Source organism: Xyrauchen texanus, chromosome 2 (genome assembly GCF_025860055.1).
Source record: "Xyrauchen texanus isolate HMW12.3.18 chromosome 2, RBS_HiC_50CHRs, whole genome shotgun sequence".
NCBI classification, from domain to species: Eukaryota; Metazoa; Chordata; class Actinopteri; order Cypriniformes; family Catostomidae; genus Xyrauchen; species Xyrauchen texanus.
Genome location: NC_068277.1, coordinates 27,032,333 through 27,045,140, shown reverse-complemented (window position 1 = coordinate 27,045,140; position 12,808 = coordinate 27,032,333). Strand labels below are relative to the sequence as shown.

Below are 12,808 nucleotides of genomic sequence, written 5' to 3'. Positions count from 1 at the left end.
TGGGAGAACTAGAAATTTTGTAATATAGTAATTACATAACCTTTAAAATTTGTAGGCTTCAATATAGAAGTGTAGCTCTGCTTCATTTCTGTTTTGCCTAATCCCATATGCTGAAATATATGCAATATATAAGAAATTACAATTAATTTCTTTAATGCAGTGGACTTTTTTTTCCAATTTTGCAATTCTTCATATAGTAAAAATCAGATTAAGGCAACCCTGGCAACCTTTCTCTCAAAGCTATTAATAAACCAGAATAATTAATCATTTACAATGCTGGCAGTCCAAGAAATGACAACAGGTCCCTCGGGACCAGCTTTAAACAGCATGTTACTAGTCAATCGAATAACCATAGTGACAGAAGTAAAACCAATTCCCAGACGCAATCACAAGGCGAGTAAATCTGATTCAGTCTTTCTCATGAATTTTAATAATGCAGGGGTGAGGGTGTCCATCTGTTTGCTAGTCAGTTGAAAACACCACAATGACACAAAACAACAATGTCAAAACCTCCTGACTTACCACAGCAGAAATAGGGATAGTGAAATGAAACAGAAATCTAGAGTAGCTAAAAAGAGAAGTAGAAATGGAATTATGGTTAAAAAGAGACGTGGTACAGAATGACAAACACAATGAGCTACAAATGATGAGAAAAAATAAGTGTACAGGTGTTCCTAATAAAGTGCTTGGTGTGTGTATATCTGTATACATTGTGTACATACATTGCCTGGCCAAAAAAAAAAAAAATAGAAAATGTACCATTTGGATTTAAATCAGCAGATACTAAAACACCTATGATTGAATCATTATTGCAGTTTCAGCTGGCAACAATTCTTTCAATTCTAACTGATGCAGTGTGTAGCTTCTAATTTCTTAAACAACCATGTTGGAAGACATATCCTGTGGCTGTTGAAAAGATGTTACTGTGTTTCAGAAGGGGCAAATTATTGGCCTGCATCAAGCAAATAAAACAACTAAGGAGATTGCTGAAATCACTGGAATTGGGTTAAGAACTGTCCAACACATTATTAAAACCTGGAAGGATATTGGTGAACCATCAGCTTAGCAGAAGAAATGTGGTCGGAATAAAATCTTGAACGATCGTGATCGGAGATCACTAAAATGAATTAATTAATTAATGAATGTAACATTTATAAAGCACTTTTTCTGACACTACAGAAGTGTTTTACATAGTGAACAGGGGACTCTCCTCAACCACCACCACGTGCAGCATCCACCTGGATTTTGCGATGGCAGCCATAGTGCGCCAGTAAATTCACCACAAACCAGCTATTGGTGGAGAGGAGAGAGTAGAGTAATACAGCCAATTCATGGATTGCGATTATTAGGAGGCCATGATTGATAAGGGCCAATGGCGGGAATTTGGCCAGGACACTGGAGTTACACCCCCACTCTTTTCGAGAAATGTCCTGTCCTGGTATTTTTAGTGACCACAGAGAGTCAGGACCACAGTTTAACATCTCATTAGAACGACTGTGCCTTTTTACAGTATAGTGTCCCAGTCACTATACTGGGGCATTAGAACCCACACAGACTGATGGTGAGCATCCCCTGCTGGCCTCCCAAATACCTTTTCCTCTAAAACCTTTGGTGAAGTCACGTCGTAAAAAAATCAACAGTAGAACTCAAGGCTATGTTTAATAGTGAAAGTAAGAGAATTTACACCTGCACAATGCGACGTGATCTTACAGGATTGGGACTAAACAGCTGTGTGGCCACAACAAAATGTGAAAGAGTCATTCAGGGAGCATGTGCAATGATTTTCACACATGAATTGGCAACCACAGAGTCCTGACCTTAACCCCATTTCAAGTCTTTGGGATGAGCTGGAGAAGACTTTACGGAGTGGTTCGAAGGTTGTTGAAACAATACCACGACAAATGTGCACCATAATCAAAGCTTAAGGATGTTCAACGAAATATTAGAGTATGCAGTATATACATAGGCGGAAATCGTGAATATTTGAGGGTTGTCCCCCCCTAAAATATATTAAAATATGTGTATTGTAAATAATATAATGATATATACTTAAAATATTTTTTTAAGAAATAAAATAATACAAATGCAAATGGGGCAACAACAACAAAAAACCTTGGTGTCCCTTTCAAAAATTGCTCTTGAGAATTGTTATGTTTATTGTCCCCCCCAACATTTTGATGAACTTTTCGCCCCTGAGTGTATATATACCGTACACACACACACACACACACACACACACACAAACACACAACAAACAGGCTACACAGCCTAAAAACGTTATTTTATCAATGTTGAATGGCTCGGACTGTGAGTCCAAGTGCCAGAATGGATGATTTTGAAATGCGAGTTTGCAGTCATTTGCGGAGGACAATTGGTTAACATTATCCAATAGGACAATAGGGCTACGTGACATCAGCTGAAAAGGAGCTAAAAAATGTACTGTATGCTAGAAATGCAGGTTAAGACAGTTAATAGTGTAATTTTACTGTGTAACAGATGTTTGTATTTGAATAAAAAAAGAGGAAACAGGACACAGCGAGCTCCAAATCAAAAGGGCTTTATTTCCCACAGCTTCACCGTCTAGATATATATTCCACTTTTCAGTGGTTACACTCAAACTGATACTTTTCATGATGATTTTCAATACAATACAAATCGCACAGGAATACTCTGCTCTGTGCAGCTCTCACTCTTTGTCTCTTTCGGTGGACTGGGCCGTCTTTTATCTCCTCCGACTGTAACTGTCAACATGGAAATGGTAATTAGTCACAATTCATCTCAGGTGGATGTCCTTACCACTTTCTCCCCAAATGGGCGCTTGACCACGCCCTCACCTCCACATACTGCCTTACACAGCCTCACTTTCAGAACAGAAACAGATATTTATCAGATATTTATCCCACTCTGAATAAATGGTTGGTGTAGTGAATTGGTTTGTTTCTTGCCCTATATGTATTTGTATTATTCAGTTAAATAAGCATGTTTGGGCTAGGTTTGGACCTGTCTTCATTTCTGTGTCTATGTTAATCTATGAGTGGGTAAGACTCTTTCATGCTGGTACTCTTAATCTCTTTTTATTAACATCAGTTTGGAGTTCCCCTGAAATAATTGTAGATTTACACAGTAGGAGTCAGCGCTACTTCATGAAGGCTGACAGAAGCAATAAAAGAGCAGAGGCACCTTTGTTGGCTGGTTGCCTTTTTACTATGCCATCTGCACTAGCTGCCATCTGTTTTGTGTTGCTTTAGATAGGGCAAAATAGAAGTGTATAGATAGAGAGATAGGTTTGAGGTAACAAAAATATGCGTGTTTGTAAGTGCTTGACTGTTACCTGTTACTAAATCTCCCACCTTTTTTGTGGTTTAACACAAATGCAGAGACATAGCCTGAAAATGCTGTATTGAAAACAGTTCACTATGCTGTCGTAAACCAGTTGTCTGTATTGTTGCACTGGTTATGTTGTGGCCTAAACTGCTATAAAACTGAAACTTAATGTCCTGTTGGGAACAAGTTACACATTGTCTATAGCTTAACCATGCGTGTTGATTAGCAATAGGGAAATTCTTAGTTCTTATATGGAAGTGGTGGCCAGTCCAGAGCTTTTGGTAATGTAAATGAAATTAAAAAATGAAATAAAACACAGGCTGTCCATCAATTTGAACTGATATGGGGTAGACGATAATTGTTTAAGATGAGCCAAAAATAAATAAATAAATAAAACAATAAAACAAGACAAAATATAACAAGATTGCTATACATCATATAATAATAATAATAATAAAACCTTTATTTAACTAGGTAAGCACATTGAGAACACTTTCTCATTTACAATGGCGACCTGGCCAAAAAAGCGTCGAGGTACAAAAACATAAGTTACACATATAATTACAAGACAAAGTAGTACTCAATAAACATAGATGATTAATATACTGATCCGTAAATCATGTACACAGATCAGGTTAGCATGTACAGTGGTCCGACAATAAATTTGCTAACAATAATTTAAAAGTAATTAACGGGACAATGGATTCAAGCTTCAAAGATTTTTGAAGTGTATTCCAATCATTAGCAGCAGAGAACTGGAAGGAGAGGCGTCCAAAAGAAGTACGAGCTTTAGTAGCCACCAAGGTGACATACCTGCTTGAACGAAGGTTAATAGAGGGGATTGTTCTGGAAATTAATGATCTTAGATAGGGTGGGGTGTTACACAATAAGCATTTATAAATAAAAAGATACCAATGTTTTTGACGCCGGGTAGTAATGAAGGCCATCCGATTAAAGTGTAAAGGTTGCAATGGTGAGTGTTATATGGAGCATTGGTGACAAAACGGATGACACTATGATATACAACATCCAATTTCCTAAGGAGAGAATTTGAAGCGATTCTGTAAATAACATCACCAAAATCAATAATTGGAAGGATAGTCATTTTCACAAGGGAGAGTTTGGCTGGGAAAGTGAAGGAGGCTTTATTACGAAATAAGAAGCCAATCCTAGATTTGATTTTCTTATATAATTTAATAAGAATAGGAAAGCAAACTGGTGGCAAATCTAGATTGCATGCAATCAGCTTCATCACCCAGAATTAGCACTCAGCTTGTGAAAGTACTTCATTGTGGAAGAAAAAAAATCCCTGTAATGTTCTGGGTTAAAGGGTAACTAAACCCTAAACCAACTTTTTTTAGTTAATGATCTGTAAGCATGGGGCTTTATTAGTACTGGTCATTGATTCAAGTAATTTTTTTGACATCTGTGTATAAAGTGTTTTAATTCTACAATATATGGTGTAAAAACGTCTGAGTGCTGCCCTCTTCAGGTTGAACGGTGGCTACTGCAGTTGAATTTTCCTATTGGCTGTTTGCGGTACTTCCTGACGTAAGCGGTGACAGCTGGCGTAAGCAGGTTCCAGCTCACCACGCCAGATTCATGTAGGCCTACATGTCGTCTTGCGACCGTGTGAGGAATAATAATAACATAGAGTCTGACAGCAGCTGTCAATTAATCCGTCACTACGAGTCTCAGGTGCCCCCCCACTTCCATTATAAGTGCCTCACTGTAACCCAGATGTTTTATTTTTGTAAAGAAAAGGATGGGGCCTGGGTAGCTCAGCGAGTATTGATGCTGACTTCCACCTCTGGAATCGCGAGTTTGAATCTAGTGTGTGCTGAGTTACCCCAGCCTGGTCTCCTAATCAACCAAATTGGCCCGTTTGCTAGGGAGGGTAGAGTCAAATGGGGTAACCTCCTCGTGGTCACGATTAGTGGTTCTCGCTCTCAATGGAGTGTGTGGTAGTTTGTGCATGGATCGCGGAGAGTATGAGCCTCCATGTGCTGGGAGTCTCCACGGTATCATGCAAAATGAGCCATGTGATAAGATGCACCGATTGAATGTTTCAGAAGCAGAGGCGACTGAGACTTGTCCTCCGCCACCCGGATTGAGTTGAGTAACTGCACCACCACGAGGGCATACTAAGTAGGCTATTGGGAATTGGGCATTCAAAATTGGGATAAAAAATACAAAAAAAGAAAAAGATAGAGCAATCAAAATAACATTTTGTGGTAATCAACATTATTCCACAATTTCTGTTGATTTTGTTTGACCTGTATTGAACCCACAATATTCCTTTAAGTTTTATCAAGATAGCCGTGACTAGATCAGATAATAGATTACAATAATGTTTCTTATCACAACACTCTCTTTCTCTATGTGAATAAGAGTACCCCCTCTTACTTTATTTTATTTGTCAGAACAAATGTTCCATGTGTAGGTTGAATAAATCTTCCAGAATGCACATACAACCCTTCAAAAAGCACATGAGTATCATTTAAAGGTTTTCTCATGCATTCTGCTTAATGCTATGCCAAAGTGATACCAGTATATTGAGTCACTTTCAACCAGCAGGAAATAATCTTATTAAAACATAATCAAGCATGCATTCAGTATAACAGCAATACTCCTTATTTATGGTCTTTCAGAAGAAGTCTTGAAGAAACAGACAAGTCTTTGTCAGACCTTGGCCATCATTAAAGCTGTCGAAATAGCAGCTGAGATGCACAGAAAGCCAGGTGCACTAACTGGTCAACAGACAACACACACACACACCATGTTGGTCGCACGCACGCACACACACACACCATGTTGGTCACACACGCACGCACGCACTCTCATTTAACACCACGACAACTGAACTCGTTTAGTGTTTATTGAACACTTCACAAATATAGGGCAACTGTTATGGCCGTAACCCACAACTTTACACTCAATATCACAGCCGTCTAGCTTGTCTCACACTGTCGCTTGTCCCCCCCGCACCTCCTCCCCCGGAGGATTCATGACAGCAAGAAGAAATTCCCTTCCTCCCACAAACTTCAACCCCTCCCATAATGAGGTATAAACACAACATTATTATTAACTAACGTAACACTGAATATTGTGATCCAAGTAGGCCTAATGTAACTGTAACGACATTACAATATACATAATTATTTTTGCAGTTTCCTATATTCTGCTGCATTGTAGGGTTTCATTTGTTAAATGTCCAGGCACAAAAGAGATTGCCCTTGAAAAGAAAAGACTGTTTCATAATACTGAGAAACACTCATTGTTTTGCATTAGTTGGTCCCATTTTTTATTTATTTTTTCTGATGCAAAAATGTATGCCTGTCAAAAACTAATGCTCAATGGAGCACAGCCATAAAATATCCTCCCATCTCTCCCCTGTACTGCCCCTGGTAGTTTCCAACCGTCATGTGACATTTATTGCATAGATTACGTAGGCTAAATCTATAACATAAATAAAAAAAGTTTTGACAATCTAGCAGATGACTATAATGTCTTCTGGAGCAGACAGACTGCCATAGGAGAGAGCTTTCCGCATGACTAGATCATAATGTGACAAGAGTGCTGTGCAATTATTCACACACGCAGAGACTGAGTCACTGAAACCACGCAGTTTCTCCGAGCGCGAGCAAGTGCCAAAGTCAGTTATCTTCTTTCGACTAGATTGTCGTGTGTTGAAATGTAGGCCTACTGTCTCTCCGGGAAATCTACAGTGAAATAAACAGCGAGTCAGCGACTGTTAACGAGATCTTGCCAAGCGACTTTGTGGACGCGAGGAACACAGCAAGTGTTGTACCTTTGTTCAGGAAAGGTAGGATATTTTCCCGCAATGTTTCCTAATGTGATACAACAAGAATGCGAATCTCCGATCATTCGATCTTCAAGGGAGTTATAATGTGATTTTTATGTATTTCTAAATACTTTAAAAAGGGTCAATTTGATGACACAGATGAAACATGATGCTTGGATGGAAAGTGCATCTCAATTTAAAGAGGTTTTACAGATTTTATATAATTTTCAAGTTTGCATTATTGGATATGGAGATTCGCTTGTTTTATTTAATTTTTATGTTTATTTTTTTATTTATTTTACATTTGGGCCATTTGACAAGTATCATCGTTACTTTTGTTTTAAAAGTGATTTATTTTAAATATGAACTGAAGCTGCTATTCTTATTGAAAACTGGTTGAGTTTTTTTATTATTATTTTCCCGTATTGTTCTCAATGTGTTCGTTTCATTAATAGATGAAACCTGGGGCCGGTTGCACCAGCTAATACGAACGTTACAATTTAGCCTAGTTGTGGTGTAAATGGGCACTAAGTCACAATTTACGCACTACTAAATATTTGAACGTGGCACCATTAAATTTAGGTAGGACGTAACCCTACTAAACTAAATATTTACGGAAGCCTCCGACCAGGAGTAACGGATGGAATAACAATGTAGACTGATATTTAATGAAATTAATGAGTTCATGTTTTGCGTGGCAGGCATCAATCATTTCAACATACAGTATAATATTGACATTTACACTCGTTTACATTTATGGGAGAGAGAGAGAGAGAGAGAGAGAGAGAGAGAGAGAGAGAGAGAGAGAGAGAGAGAGTACTTCAGTCACAGTACTTTTATTTTCTTATGTTCATAATGTCTTGTTAAATTCTTATTTTATTTTATATTGTATAGTGTATATTGTTATTATATATTTAATTAAATTTTATTAAATTTTATTAATTACCTGGCACCTTATTTTAATTCTATTTTTATTGTTATTTGTTACTATTTTATTATTATTATTTGTCTTGTCATTATCTGTTTTGTGTATTAATGCTTTGGCAATATTGTATGTAAACACAATCATGCCAATAAAGTACTTTAAATTGAGAGAGAGAGAGAGAGAGAGAGAGAGAGAGAGAGAGAGAGAAACTTTATTACATCACAAATAATTAATCAATATTTAACTTTAAATCAGAACCCTAAATTAACAAAATACAAACAATTAAACATTTAAAAAACTTTCTCTACTTTAAAAATGTAAAATGAGCACTTCATCATCTCCAACGTCACACAAAAAAGTTATATTTCGGACCACTAATAAAACTTTTGTAAGAAATAGTTTCACCAAAGCCTTCAAACCAACTTTCTAAAAAACCAAAAAGGCTTCTTAATCTCTGACATTGAATAAATAAATGATCCACAGGATTCAGGTGCGCTACGCGTCTGTTTGTACACTGTAACCCTTTAATGTAAATTTACAGGTAATTTCTTACAGTATTGAACTGTATTTTCATAATACAGTATTATGCTGTATTTTTTACAGAACAGCTGTAAATATACAGCACAATTCTGTTTTCATCCTGATAAATTCGTAATACAGTATTATACTGTAAAGGCATTGCATTGTGGGATTGATTTTTTCAAGCTCAGATCAAGCGTGACCTTGAACTGACAGTACAGGCTTATTTGATTTTTCAGCAGGACTCAACTGCTTTAATTCCTTGTATCAATACAGTGTCTGTGAATTTGTGAGCAATCTTGAAGCTTTGGTTCGTGTGAGCTTTTGTGAGCATCTTTCAAACATAGTTGCCGTGACGCAGCAGAAAATTTTAACGTCACATGAAGACGGGAGGAAGAATCTGACAACTAAATCTAACTTGCGCCGGTGACCAAAAGTGGATTTTACAGCTTGACAAGATTGTTCAACTGAGTGATACGGTAAGCCAATCTATTTTTTTTTTTTTGCGTTCGCATCTCTATATAATATTGTTTACACGAATGGTTTGATACCGCGAAAAAAAAAAAACATTCTGTTCCACCTCTTTACAAAGTAACTTAACTTCGATATTTGACATAGGCAACATTTACCATGTCATTTGCATGACCTGCTTTTAATTATGACAAAAATCAGTGTTGCCTACACCGTGTTATCCTCTTTTTAAAATTTGCACCCTGTTGACTTAAATGGGGCAAGTTTTAAACCTAAGGATAACACGGTGTAGGCAACACTGATTTTTGTCATTGTTCTCTGTACTGACAGCACTCCAAATTTACAAAAAAATGAGCTCAATTTTAAAATTGACCGGAGTTCTCCTTTAAAGGGATAGTTCACCCAAAAATTTAAATTCTGTCAGTAATTACTCACCCTCATGTTGTTCCAACCCCTTAAGACTTTCGTTCATCTAACAGAAAAGTTATTAAAGACATTGTTAAAATAGTCCAAGTGCCTACAGTGGCTCAATGTCTTTAATAACTTTTCTGGGCCGGCAAGTTTCAATCCCATAGAAGGGAGGAGTGATCCAGCTCTCAGATTTAATAAAAAATATCTTAATTTGTGTTCCGAAGATGAACTCCGACTTTTTGAGACTTTAGCTTATTCACCGTATCCCCCAGAGTTAGATAAGTCCATACATACACTTTTCATCTCCGTGCGTGCTGTAACTCTGTCTGATGCACACACCGCTAGCCTAGCTTAGCACAAAGACTGGAAGTAAATGGCTCCAGCTAGCATACTGCTCTCAATAAGTGACAAAATAAGGCAACATTTTCCTATTTATATGTTGTGATTTGTATAGTCACAGTGTGTACAAATATCAAGGTCATATGAGACACAGGCATCTTTTAACCATATACATACTGGGAACTATATTCTCAGAAGGCGAAGCACTGCTACTTGGGTGGAGTGATTAGCGCAACACCCTGAGCGAACTCTCTGCTCCTCACTACGGGGCTTCTCCGGTGCTGCGAGCAGAAGTGCTTCGACTTCTGAGAATATATACACACTGTGACTATACAAATCACAACATATAAATAGGAAAATGTTGGCGTTATTTTGTCACTTATTGGGAGCAGTATGCTAGCTGGAGCCATTTACTTCCAGTCTTTGTGCTAAGCTAGGCTAGCGTGTGATGGCCAGACAGAGTTACAGCACGCACGAGATGAAAAAGGTATGTATGGACTTATCTAACTCTGGGGGATACGGTGAATAAGCTAAAGTCCCAAAAAGTCAGTGTGTTCCTTTAAGCCAGGTCTAGGCCTTAGTAAAAAAAATAGGGTATTTAAAGGAGTAGTTCACTTTAAAATGAAAATTAGCCCATGATTTAATCACCCTTAAGCCATCCTAGTCATATATGACTTTCTTCTTTCAAACGAATACAATTGAAGTTATATTAATAAACACTCTGATGTTTCCAAGCTTTATAATGGCAGTGGATTGCTACCATCAGATTGAAGCTTAAAAAGTGCATCCATCCATTTATATAAGTACTCCCCACGACTCTGGGGGTTATATAATGGATGGATGCACTTCTTGAGGTTGAGTAAATCATGGGCTTATTTTTTTTACACATTATCTGTTTCTCTCTCTCTCTCTCTGTCTCTCTGTATGTATGTATATATACACTCACCTAAAGGATTATTAGGAACACCTGTTCAATTTCTCATTAATGCAATTATCTAATCAACCAATCACATGGCAGTTGCTTCAATGCATTTAGGGGTGTGGTCCTGGTCAAGACAATCTCCTGAACTCCAAACTGAATGTCAGAATGGGAAAGAAAGGTGATTTAAGCAATTATGAGCGTGGCATGGTTGTTGGTGCCAGACGGGCCGGTCTGAGTATCTCACAATCTGCTAAGTTACTGGGATTTTCACGCACAACCATTTCAAGGGTTTACAAAGAATGGTGTGAAAAGGGAAAAACATCCAGTATGCGGCAGTCCTGTGGGCGAAAATGCCTTGTTGATGCTAGAGGTCAGAGGAGAATGGGCCGACTGATTCAAGCTGATAGAAGAGCAACTTTGACTGAAATAACCACTCGTTACAACCGAGGTGTGCAGCAAAGCATTTGTGAAGCCACAACACGCACAACCTTGAGGCGGATGGGCTACAACAGCAGAAGACCCCACCGGGTACCCATCCTCTGATGGCTACTTCCAGCAGGATAATGCACCATGTCACAAAGCTCGAATCATTTCAAATTGGTTTCTTGAACATGACAATGAGTTCACTGTACTAAAATGGCCCCCACAGTCACCAGATCTCAACCCAATAGAGCATCTTTGGGATGTGGTGGAACAGGAGCTTCGTGCCCTGGATGTGCATCCCACAAATCTCCATCAACTGCAAGATGCTATCCTATCAATATGGGCCAACATTTCTAAAGAATGCTTTCAGCACCTTGTTGAATCAATGCCACGTAGAATTAAGGCAGTTCTGAAGGCGAAAGGGGTCAAACACAGTATTAGTATGGTGTTCCTAATAATCCTTTAGGTGAGTGTATATATACAGTCTATAATATTTCATTGTGTTTTTTCTTTTCTGCCTTTTAGACGCTTTCTTGACATCAATCCTGAACGTGGATCAAAAACAAAGAAAGGAAAAGTAACTTCAAAGAAAACTGGCCAAGTTGTGCAAAAAAGAACACCACTGTAAGCCCACAGGTTTCCTCACTTCTGCGAAAACTTGCAGACTTTGAATGGAATTTTGTTTAGATCCCGTCAGCAAGTGCATAAAAAGTAAATCTGATTACTGCATCGTTAATTCCATTTATAAAAATACAACTGGCATTTCAGCCAATTTGTTCTTTTCTTTTTCTTTTTTTGACTCTTTCTTGGTCACTTTTAATTTCTGAAAAAACTTTCAATTTGTTAAAGGTAAACAAGATTACTGCATTATTAAGTGCTAAGTGTTAACTTGTTGTTGTTAAATTAACATTTTACATGTTTAAAAAAAATATATACACATCTGGCATTTCAGCCAATATGTTCACATAAGGCAATTGTCTGGTCTTTGCTTTTAACCAAAATAAATGTTTTAAAACCCAGAGAATATTGGTTTCTATTTTCTAGTGTGACTACTCTTATGAAACTTTAAACTATAATATTTTTAATTATGTAATAATTAAAGCAGTTTTCCCTGTAAAAGTACAATTTATTGCTGTAGACAACAGTATAATACTGTATTTTGTAATTACAGTGCAGTACTGTAAAAATACAGTATGTGGCTGGCAACCCAGCTGCCAGTATTTTACTGTAAATTTACAGTACAACATTTTACAGTACAATACTGTAATTTCTGTTTACAGTACTAGTTCTGTAAAAATACAGTATGCCAGTATTTTACTGTAAATTTACAGTGAAAAGTTTTACAGTGTAGCTATAATACCATGAATTAGTCTCCAATGTAAATCTGCTGTATGTTTCTCTATAGGAGGCTTGTACAAAGATCTCCAGCATTCTTTGAAGTCTGGCCCAAATATTTCTGACAACCTCCAAACCTTGAAATTCTTTAAAAGAAAACAATGAGACATTTTGACACACACAGAATATAATGCTTTTTTGCAAATCTCTTGAAACCTTCCCAATTCCGGTGTTTTAAAAGATAAAATGATGTCGCCTTCTTGGTACTTCTCCTGTGCCGCTGCAGACACAGATACAAATGGAAACATATAGTCTTTCCTCCTCTCTTGCACTT

The 12,808-nt window shown here is 37.5% G+C and overlaps 1 protein-coding gene across 1 annotated transcript in view; it reads left to right on the top strand.

Annotated features, from left to right (window-relative positions):
- Positions 1–6,823: 6,823 nt before the first annotated feature.
- LOC127656979 (adhesion G-protein coupled receptor G5-like) overlaps positions 6,824–12,808 on the top strand; it is a 32,155-nt gene continuing 26,170 nt past the window's right edge. Inside the window, exon 1 of the mRNA XM_052145583.1 lies at positions 6,824–7,150. The gene's annotated coding sequence lies outside the window, so the exon portion shown is untranslated. The remainder of the gene's footprint in view (positions 7,151–12,808) is intronic.